We start from the raw sequence: 13,132 nt of genomic DNA, 5'->3' as shown, positions 1-13,132 counted from the left end.
GAAAGCAAACTTGTGTAAATATACACTAGCTGACATGTAATTGTATTATATATATTATTAATTTTGAGGAGAGAGATTTGTAAGTCACCACTGCTATGATCGTGATCCTTCACAGTTTGAATTACTGAAGACAAATAATGTGCGGTTTGTGTCATTCGTGCAGTTCTCTTAGGAACTAGGATCATTTTTCTACAGGGGAACAGGAACAGTGGCTTTACTTGGAAGGCATTCATTCTAATAACATGTTTAATATAACTACAGCATTGTATGAGTGTACATAATTTTAACTAATTCATTTTTATTTTGCTTTTTTAAATCCCTTGTTAGATGTATTTATTAAATTTAATAAATTGATTTTCAGACATACATATATATGCTTTGAAGAGACCATGTTGCAATATTCAGCCTCAAGGTCAAAAGGTTTTATATAAAATAATTAAACAAAAGTGATCAGAAGAACTGTTCCTTTCACTGTAAAAATATAGTAGATGTTGGACAATGTGTCAGATATTTATACAAAGCTTTATACCTGCTTGTAAAAAGACATTTTGCACCACGTGGTGGCTGCATATTATGTTTATATAAATGTTTGATACACCACCTGCTTAAAAAACAAAAAGGAAAAGATCTACAACGTAATCTTTTGAAAAGATCTACAACGTAATCTTTTGTGTAGGTATTATAATATAATTTATAAACAATGACAAGCGTTCATTATTATTTGATTATTGTATGGTGTACTTAATTGACAGCTATCAAATGACGTTTCCTGTGACACGTAGTGAAGTTATTTATAACTGTGCTAAAAATAGTAACCTAATGACTAGACTTATGAAACCTCTATTTTGATTGGTTAACCAGACCATGACCAGATGACGTCATCCAATAACAGGGCTTGACATTTTAGAGGAAGGAGCCAGACCAGCTTGATTTCAGAGGAATCGAATAGTTAGTCAGACTGAGCTACTGTGGTGACAATATTTAAAGGGAGAGAAGCTACACTGTATTTAAGGTCAGTTGGGGATTTGTTGAGTCTTTGACCGCTACTGCAACAGAACTGAAATTCTTATATATAGGATGATATTTTTGAAATTTGAACCCAGATATTTTGAACTGTTAAAGCACAACCATTCTCTGTATATTTTCAAGTGTCGTGTTGGTATTATACGCTCTATATAGTAATTATAATTGGTTTATAAGCCAAAACATTCACTGGATTTGAACGTAGTTGTATTATAATAGTATGTACATGTTATTACGATAAAGGTGATAAATTGTGCTTCATATGTATAAATGTGGATAGAATACTGAAGTTACTCTCCCAATTATTCAACGTTATGTCATAGATATTAGACTACACCCCACATGATGATCTAATCATGCCTTCAATGTTATAAATGAAGCCTAGCCTATATCATAAGCTATTTGGCATTAAATGATATATCCTATCCAATTCAATGGACTAGTCTTATCATAGATATTTACTCTAATATCTATGATCTTATGTAGCACAAGATGGAAAGATTGTTGATGTTGACTTCCTTTGTGGTTTGTTTGTATGGAATACTCTACTGAGTATAGTCTGATACTGTTCACTAACAACTTTTCAACTGGATCTTCTAGACACAAAGTGTTGGTCTATTATGGCTTTGTTATATGATGAATAAGAATACTTAGTATAAAGTTTTCTCTTGATGCTTGACTCAATGTGTTATTAATACTAAATTGTCAGTATAATTTTGTCAACAATAGTGTTCGTTTTTATGTAAGAGGTGGCTTTTGACTGTCACGACAGTAATACTCACTGTTTTTATGTTTTACACAATAAAACTGTTGCTATACACTCTTCACTTGTTTTGGGTGGGCGTGTTTGTCTGGCATTTCAACTGGATGTGTGTTTTGCTTTCAGGAACAAAGTGGTATACTATATAGTTTATACAATCACTATAGTCATAACACCAGTAGTGACTGCACAGCTTGTGTTTATGGTTTAGATCAAGTGTGGTATCTTTTACTGTTGGTAAAATTGTATATAATAAGCGAATTGTCTAGCTTTTTAGTTGCCATAGTGAATATAATTAATTATCTACAAAGGATTGGTTGGATAGTATGACCTCCTCCGTTGTCTCTCTGCCAAATTCAATAACTAATGCGTTTAGTTCTTGTGTAGGGTGTGGCTTTCTTGTTTTCATTCTTAAATGTGTTACATTTCATTTTGAATCCACATAAATCAAGAATAGGGTTATTGTAACAATATTTCCAAGATAGGTAGCTGATATTCCTTAAAACTAATGATGTGTGCATATAGGGAGATTACTTTTTGTATATAGTATTGACACGTCGACTATGCCAATGTGTCATAGTTTGTGTGTAGCGTTATGTCAAATTCCATTGTCATGATGAGGCAGCATAATAATATAGTTGGCTTCTGTGTATATAATATAGCATACTCACCTTATGAGTTAAGAGTTAGTCTTTGTTGTTATATGTTTTTCAGCTTTTAATAGCAGATTTGTTCAAAATTGTAGAATTTGTACTGAGTTGTATTCTTTTCTATTTCTTATTGTCATGTAACTTTTAGATATTCTGCACATTATTTAAGAGTCCTTCCTTAGTTTTCAATTTAAATATATTATTATGTGACAGGTATGTTAGTTTTAGTACAGGTTTGATTGTGTTTACTTGTATGATAATACAGGTAGGATTGTTTATGGATCGACATTTGTTTGTATTGTAGTGAGGGGTATCTAGGAGGTGTAATTAGACAGTATATACAACTACTTACTATACAAGTATCTAATAATGCATAGTACTGACCACTGAAATGTTTATTTTATTACATTGTATCATGTCCTTTTAACTATCAAATAGTATAGTATCACCATATATGGTTAATGTAAAGAGTTGGGTCAGTATGTTAATTGCTATAGTACTTTCTGTTGTGAGGGATATATCAAAAAAAAGGAAGTGGTTCCTATTGCCAAGAGTGTATGGGAATATTGACATAGTACATTTTCAATGTTCAATGTAGCTATTTATGTAGCTTTTTTAAATGAATAGTTGTGTTAGTGATGTCTTAGATTTAGTCTTCAGCATACATATATATGTAGAGCTTTTTGTGGCCTTAGTGAATGCTAAGTTTGTTTTGTTAGTGGTCTATTGTACACGTATATGTGGAGGATGTACTTGTTAGTGATGTGGTATATCAATAGAGAGATATTCCTTGAACTGTTTTTGACACTGGTGTGTATTGACTTGTACAGTGATGTCAGTGGTTTATGACATTTTATAATAATTAGAGCTTATAAAGTTTTATTACAAATTAAACTATAAGACTTGTTTGGCACATATTATGATAGTTAGTGTATAGTATCTTGATGGATTTTGTTGAAGTGTGAGAATCAGAAAATCTTAATGACATTGTTAAAATGTATCTTAAGAGCACTTTATATTTGCTTGTGCTATGTGATAAAGAGTAAAGTGTGAGACAATTTTGACACCTATGGTAGTATAATTTAACACTGTCATTGACCTTTTTACAAATTAAGGAGATTGTGTGACTTGTTGACAGGGTGTCGACTTTTACACTTAGTGCATTCATAGAATTGAAAAGAGTTCCCATTGACTGATCATTGCTATACTTATTAATACTTTGACATATAACTTTATGTTTTGGCCCTTCTATTTATTTTGTGTACTAACTTTAATTTTTAATTACTATTACAAAGTTGGCTTAACTGATTTACTCTTCTATTTTCTTTGACTTGAGAAAGTATCTTTGAGCAGCTACTTCAAACTGTCTAGTCTGAACAATACCATCAAAATAATCTACAGACAAGTTTAGTTTTGTTAAATTGTTGTCTCAGAGTTTCCCACAAATTTTATTAAGTGTTCAATATTGAGCAACCAAAGAATATGCACCTGCTCATGCCCTCAAAATACATCTATTTTAGTCATCCATATATAACCTAATACAGCTGTTGAAATAAATCTTTAGGGTCTGAACAACATGAGTTGTATACTACTCAATTGTCAATGCATGTAACTGTGATACTCTACTTTTTGCTTTCCTCCAAGCTCTTTGCTTTAAACATGCTTTCAAGACACCTTACTTTTATTTGATTATTTATATGTTTGTGTACACATTTGTTAACTAACTAAGATCATTGTTTCCATGTTCAATTGTTTGTGTGTTGCCCTCAATTTAAGGCATAAATGTAATCAATGTGGGTGTGGCTTCTCTAATTCTTAAAGTATGTTATGCAACATGCTCTGTGGGGAACCCTGTGTTGACTTTGTACTGTATATGTTATTAGTTGCATTAAATGGTTCATTGTTTATATAAAAGTGTGTTATGTACATGTATATATTGTTATTGACTACCAAATAAGAGACGATTACAATGAATTGTATGTCTTCTAACTTCCTGTGTTGTTGGGATATAGTTCTGATTAATTGTTGCTAGGTGTTATGAGAAATGTGTCTTTCATTCCATGATGTTTAGGTTGTACACTGTAGAGGTCTACATACCACTTGAAAGATGTGTCTGTTATGTAATGATAATTTTTATTATTATTATTAAGGACTATGCTCCCACTGTCTATTAACTTGTTTGCCCATTTGTAACTTATAATAATTGTTGATCTTACCAGATGTTATCATGTATTGTTTCACATCAATACATCATTAGAGGGAGGAGACTATAGTGTATTTTGTATGATAATATAGACTTGTATGCTATTGACTACTCACTCACTCACTCACTCACTCTCTCTCACTCTCACTCTCTCTCTCTCTCTCTCTCTCTCTCTCTCTCTCTCTCTCTCTCTCTCTCTCCTCTCTCTCTCTCTCTCTCTCTCTCTCTCTCTCTTCTCTCTCTCTCTCTCTCTTCTCTCTCTTCTTTCTCTCTCCTCTCTCTCTCTCTCTCTCTCTCTCTCTCTCTCTCTCTCTCCTATAGAAAATGGGAAAGAAATTAGCTAAATTGTTTGGCAAGAAAGACATGAGAATTCTCATGTTAGGTCTTGATGCTGCTGGTAAAACAAGTATCCTTTTTTATTTGTATATTTATTAACATAATTGTGTGCTTAATTAAACTTTAATACCGAATGGTGGGTTGTTTATTTAATATTGTATGATTATGTCTGACAATGAAGTAGGCAGTGTTGAGTTGTAGAGAGAAAAGCAATGTGTTAACTTTTTCTATTATAAGAATGTAATTAACTGTTTGTCTTACTGTCAATACTTTAGTAGTACTAGTTGTTTATACTTCAGTATAATAAGGTATGATATCAATACAGCAGACTGCTACAATAGCTTATTAGATGAGCAACTAACCATATGATTAACATTCACTAGCTATAAAGGATCTTTTTAGTACTTTGAGTATTCTATTATGCTGTTATGACTCAATATGTCATAACATCATAAAAAATAGGTACTCTGTTGATATGTTTTATAATCTGATTTAGTGAGTGTTGAGTTATTTGATAGTAGTTCCCAAGCTATGAATATTGTTATTATACTTAGATACTCTTAAAAGAGGAGTGTCCCTACATGACATGTTATGATAAAAATGTGAGACTTCCACTACATTCATAGTTTGTTAGTCAACACTGTTTGCTGTGTCTTCCTTAACTTGTATCTTTTAGCTATTCTGTATAAACTCAAATTAGGTCAAAGTGTGACCACAATACCAACAGTAGGGTTTAATGTGGAAACTGTCACCTACAAAAATGTCAAATTTAACGTCTGGTAAGTTAGAAGATCACATTATCTTATTATAGTCTTCTGTATCTATACATCATGTAATGTACAAATGTTTTTGCATTATTAGGTAGTATGGATTATGAAGTAACCAATGTCTAAATATTTTTAGCTTATTTAGTAAAGTATGGTCTGTTATTAAAGCTGTTGGCATTACTGAGTATTAATGCATACTACAATTTCTTTAGACCATGCTATTTTGTTTATATTCTTTAGGATGTAGGAGGTCAAGACAAGATCCGTCCTTTATGGCGTCATTATTACACTGGTACACAAGGTCTTATTTTTGTAGTAGATTGTGCTGATAGAGATCGTATTGATGAAGCCAGACAAGAACTTCATCGTATTATTAATGATCGAGAAATGAAGGATGCTATTATTTTTGATATTTGCCAACAAAACAAGATTTACCAGATGGTAAGTAAAATGTATTATTTATGTGATTATGTTAACTCGATTCATTTTAATGGACATTAATTGAAAAATTGGGTCATATAAATATACACTTTAATAATTAATGCAAATTATTTGCTGTGAACAAAGGTCTGTGTGAATTTTAACCACGTCTGTATAAAAATACTGATCCTATAAATACTGGTTTTAATCACTTGTAAGGTAAATAATTTGATATACAAGGTAATTAACAAAGGTAATGATAGAGACTACCTCATGTAGTAGGTATTTCATCAGTTTGAGTTATAGCATGTATCGATGGAATTAATGTTAACATTTTGTTAATGTATTGTGTGACTGTTCCCTTTTGTTGCTACTTGCTATAAAATATCTCTGGGTTGAGAAGCTGTTGATACTAAATATAGTATGGATTCTGTAATATAGTTTATAATAATTGAATAGCTCATCCTACAATTGTTTCAAACGATATCTATGACACGTGGGTAGGGTTAATAAAATTCATTAATAGCTATGTGTATTGGCAATTAAAGAATGTGTTAAATTTCATTTGTCACTCATGAAGTATCACATATAAAGATATGCATAGCGCGTAGTCCGAAACAATTGAGACTGCCAACAGGCAGTAAAAAATAGTCTAATGTTTGCTGTAGTTATTCTAAGATTCAGACACTCTAAATTTCACTGAAGAGCTTTTTTCAGTAATTAACAGCCATTATACTAAAGAACACATATAACAAAACACTATTTAGTCATACATTTAAGCTTCAAAACTTGCCTGTAAAATTGACCAATTTTGCTTTTTTTTTAATGTGTAGATACTATTTGTATAGAACAAGTTTGAGCAATGCCATCTAATAACAATGATTTGTGTAGTGGTCTTTTAATTATTACAGTTTCTTTTCTTCTATTTAGCAATGGCGCCGGTTGAGTTACAAGAAAAGATGGGTTTGACGAAGCTACGAGATCGTGTTTGGTATGTCCAACCTTCATGTGCTACAAGTGGCGACGGTCTTTATGAAGGACTGACATGGCTCACCATCTAATCCAAAGGCAAATAATAGTAACACACAGTGTGTGTTTAAGAGTAATACCTAGATGACTTTTCTGTTATATTGTCTTATCTGTCAGTTTGAGTGTCCTATTATGCACACCTCGTTATTATATTATTATATTGTTATTGTTATTGTTACATTTCTTTCTTTTGTGTGTGTATGAACCAAATAAGTAGAATAAAACACAGCAAATTATAAGGTTTAATAATTATTATTTTATGTACTGAGAAAAAAATGTTCTAATTATAGTTAATTATTTATAACAATTAAGTTATGATACACCTCACATTGTTCATTTTTGTTTCTAATTAATTATTATAAATGATTAATAGATAATTTTATGATTAGTTGTTATTTGTCAAAATGCAGCAGAATTAATAATAACTGATCATAGTATGGTAATATGAGATAAAGTAACAAGGATACAATCTACAAAAGGTAGATAAACTATGAGTAAGTAAAATTTCTTGGTCCTACTATTGAAAATCAAACTGACAATAAAGATCCATTCCTGTCATAAGAGTCAGTAATTGTTGTCTAGCTACATGTAGCTTAAAAATTTTCTCTGTCAAGTTTTGCAGTTGTAGACACTTTTGTTGCCGAATTAGAGCAGTTCAAAAATGCATTGTCAGTTAACAGACAGAGTCTCGCGTAGCCAGCCCCTCCTTCTACCGGGAAGATGAGGGAGGGGCTGGCTACGCGAGGACTACACCAAGTACCGTAACGTTCACCCGAGCGGCGACGGTTAATCAGTCAGTCACACTGACCCACTCAGACTTTCAGACAATTTGATAAAGTTACACCTTTAGTCTGACTCTTCTCAATCAGTTTCTAGAGAACAATTTCAGATTAATCTTCTCATTGTAGCATTGTTTACTTTAATTTACAAAAAGGTATGCATTCATAAACTATAGATATATAACATGGTATATATATAATTATATATATATATTATCTTTCAATTAGTTAGTGAATAACAATAACTTCTACCCACCAGTTCATGCTTCGAGTAATCATGTTATTACTTTTTTACTTTCCATAGACATAGAAAATTTGATCTCCAGCATACTCTTGTTTTTGAGCATGAATGTACAAGAGAGAGTCTTGAAATACCAGATGGAAGAATCCAATCTATTCAGAACAAAAGTCCATAATAACAAAACAATCAAGCTTCATTAATTTAAATGAGTTGTTCCTACCTTTATTTTTATGTGTATCATTCTTTATTTCATCAGATAAGCTTTTATTACATACTGCTTCAAATCAATAGGTGGTTGATATATGTTTCTTTCATATTTTTCAATTTTAATGAGGTAGCAAATTCAAGTGCACGTTATAAGATAAGGTAACATTCAGAGTATATATAATTGTACAATGGACATGTTCCAAACAATTGTGAATATGGCTACTGATCTCTCTCTTATCTATTCCTTGAATTTCTTTCCTTAGTTCAAGGCTTTGGGGCTAGCTTCTATTATAAGTACAAAGTCATCAATGCCTCTCGTTTACATTTTCATATTGTAATGAATGTGTGGTTGCAATGACCGACCAAACACCATGTCATCAAACCAATACAATTGGCACACAAAAAGTACTATTAATGTCTATATAGCACATTGGGTATGTGGAATTGCATGCATAGTGCAAATATCTTCCTCTTTCATACACAAATAACTCAAAAATATTTCTACAAACGCAACACCTCACAAGATTACAAAATAAATAAATAAATAAATATATATATATATTTAATTTAGTTATTATATATGAATGTGTGTGCATGCATGCATGAATGCTACATGAGGAGATGCCTCTCGTGTTCCTAAGATTAAGCTGTGAAAACTGATTTTAAGGAAGGTCAATGGTGACGTGGACTGCCCTGGACCATCTTTTGGGAGTTCCACAGTATACAATAATTGAAGTATTGATAATGTTAATTATTCTTACTTCCTTGCTAGAACAGGGACAGCGCTTAAACTGTGTTGTGCTAATGCTTACAGCGGCTAATTATGAAGAGACAATTATGATTTAAACAAAAAATGCGAATAAACAGCAGATTGTGACTAAGCATATGTGTGGATACTATAATGAATTTAGAAGAGCAATATCTTCATAATCTCAAGAACCTTTTCAAGCATGAAGACTCATATAAGAGGCTTGAACTCTTTTGGAATGCTGGAAATGATTTTCCTAGATACTTCTCAACACTAAGGTAAATATCTGTCTATAGACATGATGTTTAAATAGGGCAAAAGTTTCATTTAGAGATTGTTACTAATTTAATAGTTTCAAGCATGTCTCCTCAAAGCTTTAACTGAATCAAGAAGGAGGGGTATTTTCCTGCAAATCATTTCGGATAATACTAAGACTTTTGTCAGCCAAGATACTTTTCTAATGTACAAAATGGAATGGTATAGTTTAATTAGAGAAGGTCACTTGGTGGGAAGTTTTTTTGAGAGATTGGTTAAGCCAATAAATGATGTCTAAAATAAACCGACTGGTCAGACGAAAATGATCTATTATGACATTATTTGATGTTACCACCAAGTTGAAATGATTATTATTTTATGTTCCTTTAGTGGTGATTGACTTCTCAGCCTGTCCAAATTTCCAAATTCAGAAGAATCTTACTGATTATAAATTTCAAGTCAGTCCCTATATCAGCTGCTGTGTTGACAAGGAAGCAGCTGAGACATCTCAAAAACACCATGGACCACTTTTGGGAAAGGTTAGAGGAAGGAGTATCTGTTGGTAATTGAGAGGGTGTCACCACCATGCAAAGGGTACTCACTACTTGTGATCCAATATTTATAGAAGTATTGTTTTGTACTGTGATGAACTGAAGACATTCTGGTCATTACCTAAGGTTGAAGACCTAATTAGTGTTAATGAAGATCAAGTATGAGGAGTGACTATTTGAGTTGTTTCAAGGGAAGAAAATCAACCATCCTATGGTGACCAATACAACATCTCTATTACCTTTCCGTTCATTACATAGACAAGATCTGATACACCTATAAATCAATCAGCAAAGGGGAATGTTTTTTGAATCTATGTTCACTGATTATTAGAGCATTATTAATTTATCACATGAATGTATTTTGAACATATATTCGTTGTGATTGTCTCTATAATCTCATGTTTGTTCCTTGACAGTAATATAATCTGAACTGACCATGAGTTATTACAGAGTTTACATTGTTTCTGGTACTTCAAGTAACTGTATACTTAAAATTTTTACTGACAAATTATTTGCAACAAGTTACTGACGTAGCTTCGTAATAAATCAATCAACAACTTAAAAAAACCTCTAAAATAGAGTCTGTATATAATGTTAATTCCTATTAGCTTATATTGTGACTATCTTTAGTGACCCTTACCTATGACAGTAACCAAAATAAGAGAACAATCAAAACAAAGTTCTGTTATTATATTGCAGGAAAGGGTGTTAATGCATAATAGCTTGTAAATTGACAATTTTCTTTTCTTATACTCAATAACTTGTTAGCTTTAACAAAAACCTAGACATAGGAGTACATGACTGAAATAAAAAATGTATATTTAAAAACAGTAAGAACAGCACGTTGAAGTCACAAAAACTAAATTTAACTAAACTACTTCTGTTAAGAAAATTGAGTTGACAAACTTATCTAAGGCCTATATAGAAATAACATTACAAAATAAGTAGTCAATAATAAAGCTATACTTTATTCATCTCCAATCTTAGCAAATTCTATTTCCTGACTCATCTATTACTGATTATCAGGGAAAGATTGTTTAGTATCTTTACCAGGAACGCTTAGTCTGCTCCATGTCATCTTCTTCATTTTTTCATAACAAAGCAAAAAAAGTAATAATTCCAATGATGCCTGTATCAAGTAAGTAACACATGTTGTATATAGTTGATAAAAACTAACCCAACACAATACACAATAATTACTGATGTCACACAAACAGTAACTATCACTAACAAATTGTCATTCTATAGAGAAAGAAAAACAGTTTGTACAATAATGTTAAGCTTCAATATATACTTTGCCTATGCTTGTAATATTTGGTTTTGTTACTGATGATGAAGCTAAAGTAACAACATTAAATAACTGTATTGTTATATATACAACCTTCGTTGAATAGCAGTAGAACTCCATTCGTTGCCTGGAGTATCTGCTTCTGATGATGAAGTTAATTACAAACATTAAATAACTGCATTTGTATATGTAACAACTTACTTGAATAGCAGTAGAAACTCCATTTGTGATCTGGAGTATTCATCTTGTTAATGATGATGAAGCTAAGTAATAAACATAAATAACTGTATTATTATATATTACAACCTTTACATTTAATAACAGTAGAACACCATTCATTGTTTCTTCACAACAAGACAGTGCTTTCCACCCAAACAAAGGTTGATAAGTATTTATGGCCAATTATTGCATGGTTCCATACCAGAATTGGAGAATATGAACCAGGTAAACCATAGAGCTATACAAAATGAGATAGAACATGCATCAAACAGACGTTTAAATCATTAATTTACTACCTTTACAATCTGTTTCTAGTATGATCCAATAGTTGAGTTGAATAATTTTCAGGACAATTTATAGCATTCAATCGGACCCTTGTTTTGTTCTAATATTCCCAGCAGGAAAGCAGAACCCAAGGGTTGTATTCATTATTTATAATGGTCAGATTCTTTAGTGACAACTTTTTTTTTAACATATCCAGACCAGAATTCTCCAGCGAGAACATGCAACTGTAAAAAAAAGGTTATTTGAAGTACTTAAATAAACTGTAATTTAGTATATATTTACCACAAAGGAAGTAGTTTGCGTTTAATTGTTGTCCCTCCGGACAAAACATGTCTACGCTCATCAATAGTCCAAGTTTCAGGAAACTACTTGATAGAAAACGTCATTGTGCTTGAAATGTCAATATTGACAGATTCCACCTAAAAAATATCTTTAACTTTCTGCGGTCGTACTATTTCAAGATCATAGATAGCCAAGGCAGCACATTGTTGTTATTTCCTCAATTATTGATCTTTCTTATCACTTATAGTGACCATTAGGCACTGTAAAAGATTAAAACTTAAATAGATGATGTGTGGGGAAGTGCAGGATCTAGTTGAACATTAAAGTCTTCAATGTTTGCAGTGTTGAGGTTTAATGCTATATGAATGTCCAAGAAGACGTTCGTTTGAGGTGACCTGAGCCTGACTCAATACCAGTATGAAATGCTGCCATTCAAAATTCTTCACTCAAAAATTTTCTTCTATTGAGAATTGTATAGGATAAGCATTTCTTGCAAAACTTACTGGAACAATGCTAACTTAACAGGCTCTAATTCAGTCTTTCCATGTTCATTCTTTGCTTCACATTTAGACCATCCTACACATCTGAAAAAGGAGGTTTTTCAAAATAAAAGTACACGAACATTTTCACCAGAAACCCTTCATCCTCCATTTAACATTCTGAATATCTTTTGAAGTACCACATTCCAGGATGGGTCTGGCGTTGTCATAGAGCACACGAAGCTCAAACACCACTTTCATCACCAAAATATGTGGATGCACGTCTTTTGGTTTAATGTGAGTTGTGGTATTTGGAATATTTTAACACCAGCACGATTGGATCTAAGGGTTCCAATTTTGGCCATTCACTCTTCAACCAACATAAACTGCTTCATCAATTTTCTGAAAGTTGTTTTATTGTTAATTCTCGACAGTTTTAACCATTGGATAACGAATTGAAGAAAAAATCATTTTTAACCAATCTGTACTGTATTGACAATGAGGAAGAACTGCAGCATGTAAGAGTCACATTACTTCCCAGCTTGACAATACTAGATGGAAGGTTGGATGGTAATATAGGAATAGAAGGACAACAGTATTTCTAAGTCAA

The 13,132-nt window shown here is 32.0% G+C and overlaps 1 pseudogene; it reads left to right on the top strand.

Moving 5' to 3' along the window:
* The first annotated feature begins 4,960 nt into the window (after positions 1-4,960).
* Positions 4,961-10,870, top strand: LOC121392760 (annotated as a pseudogene).
* The last annotated feature ends 2,262 nt before the right edge of the window (positions 10,871-13,132 follow it).

Source organism: Gigantopelta aegis, unplaced genomic scaffold, assembly GCF_016097555.1.
Source record: "Gigantopelta aegis isolate Gae_Host unplaced genomic scaffold, Gae_host_genome ctg4445_pilon_pilon, whole genome shotgun sequence".
Lineage (NCBI taxonomy): Eukaryota > Metazoa > Mollusca > Gastropoda > Neomphalida > Peltospiridae > Gigantopelta > Gigantopelta aegis.
Note: the sequence above shows the minus strand (reverse complement) of the source record. Positions and strands in the feature narration are given on the sequence as shown.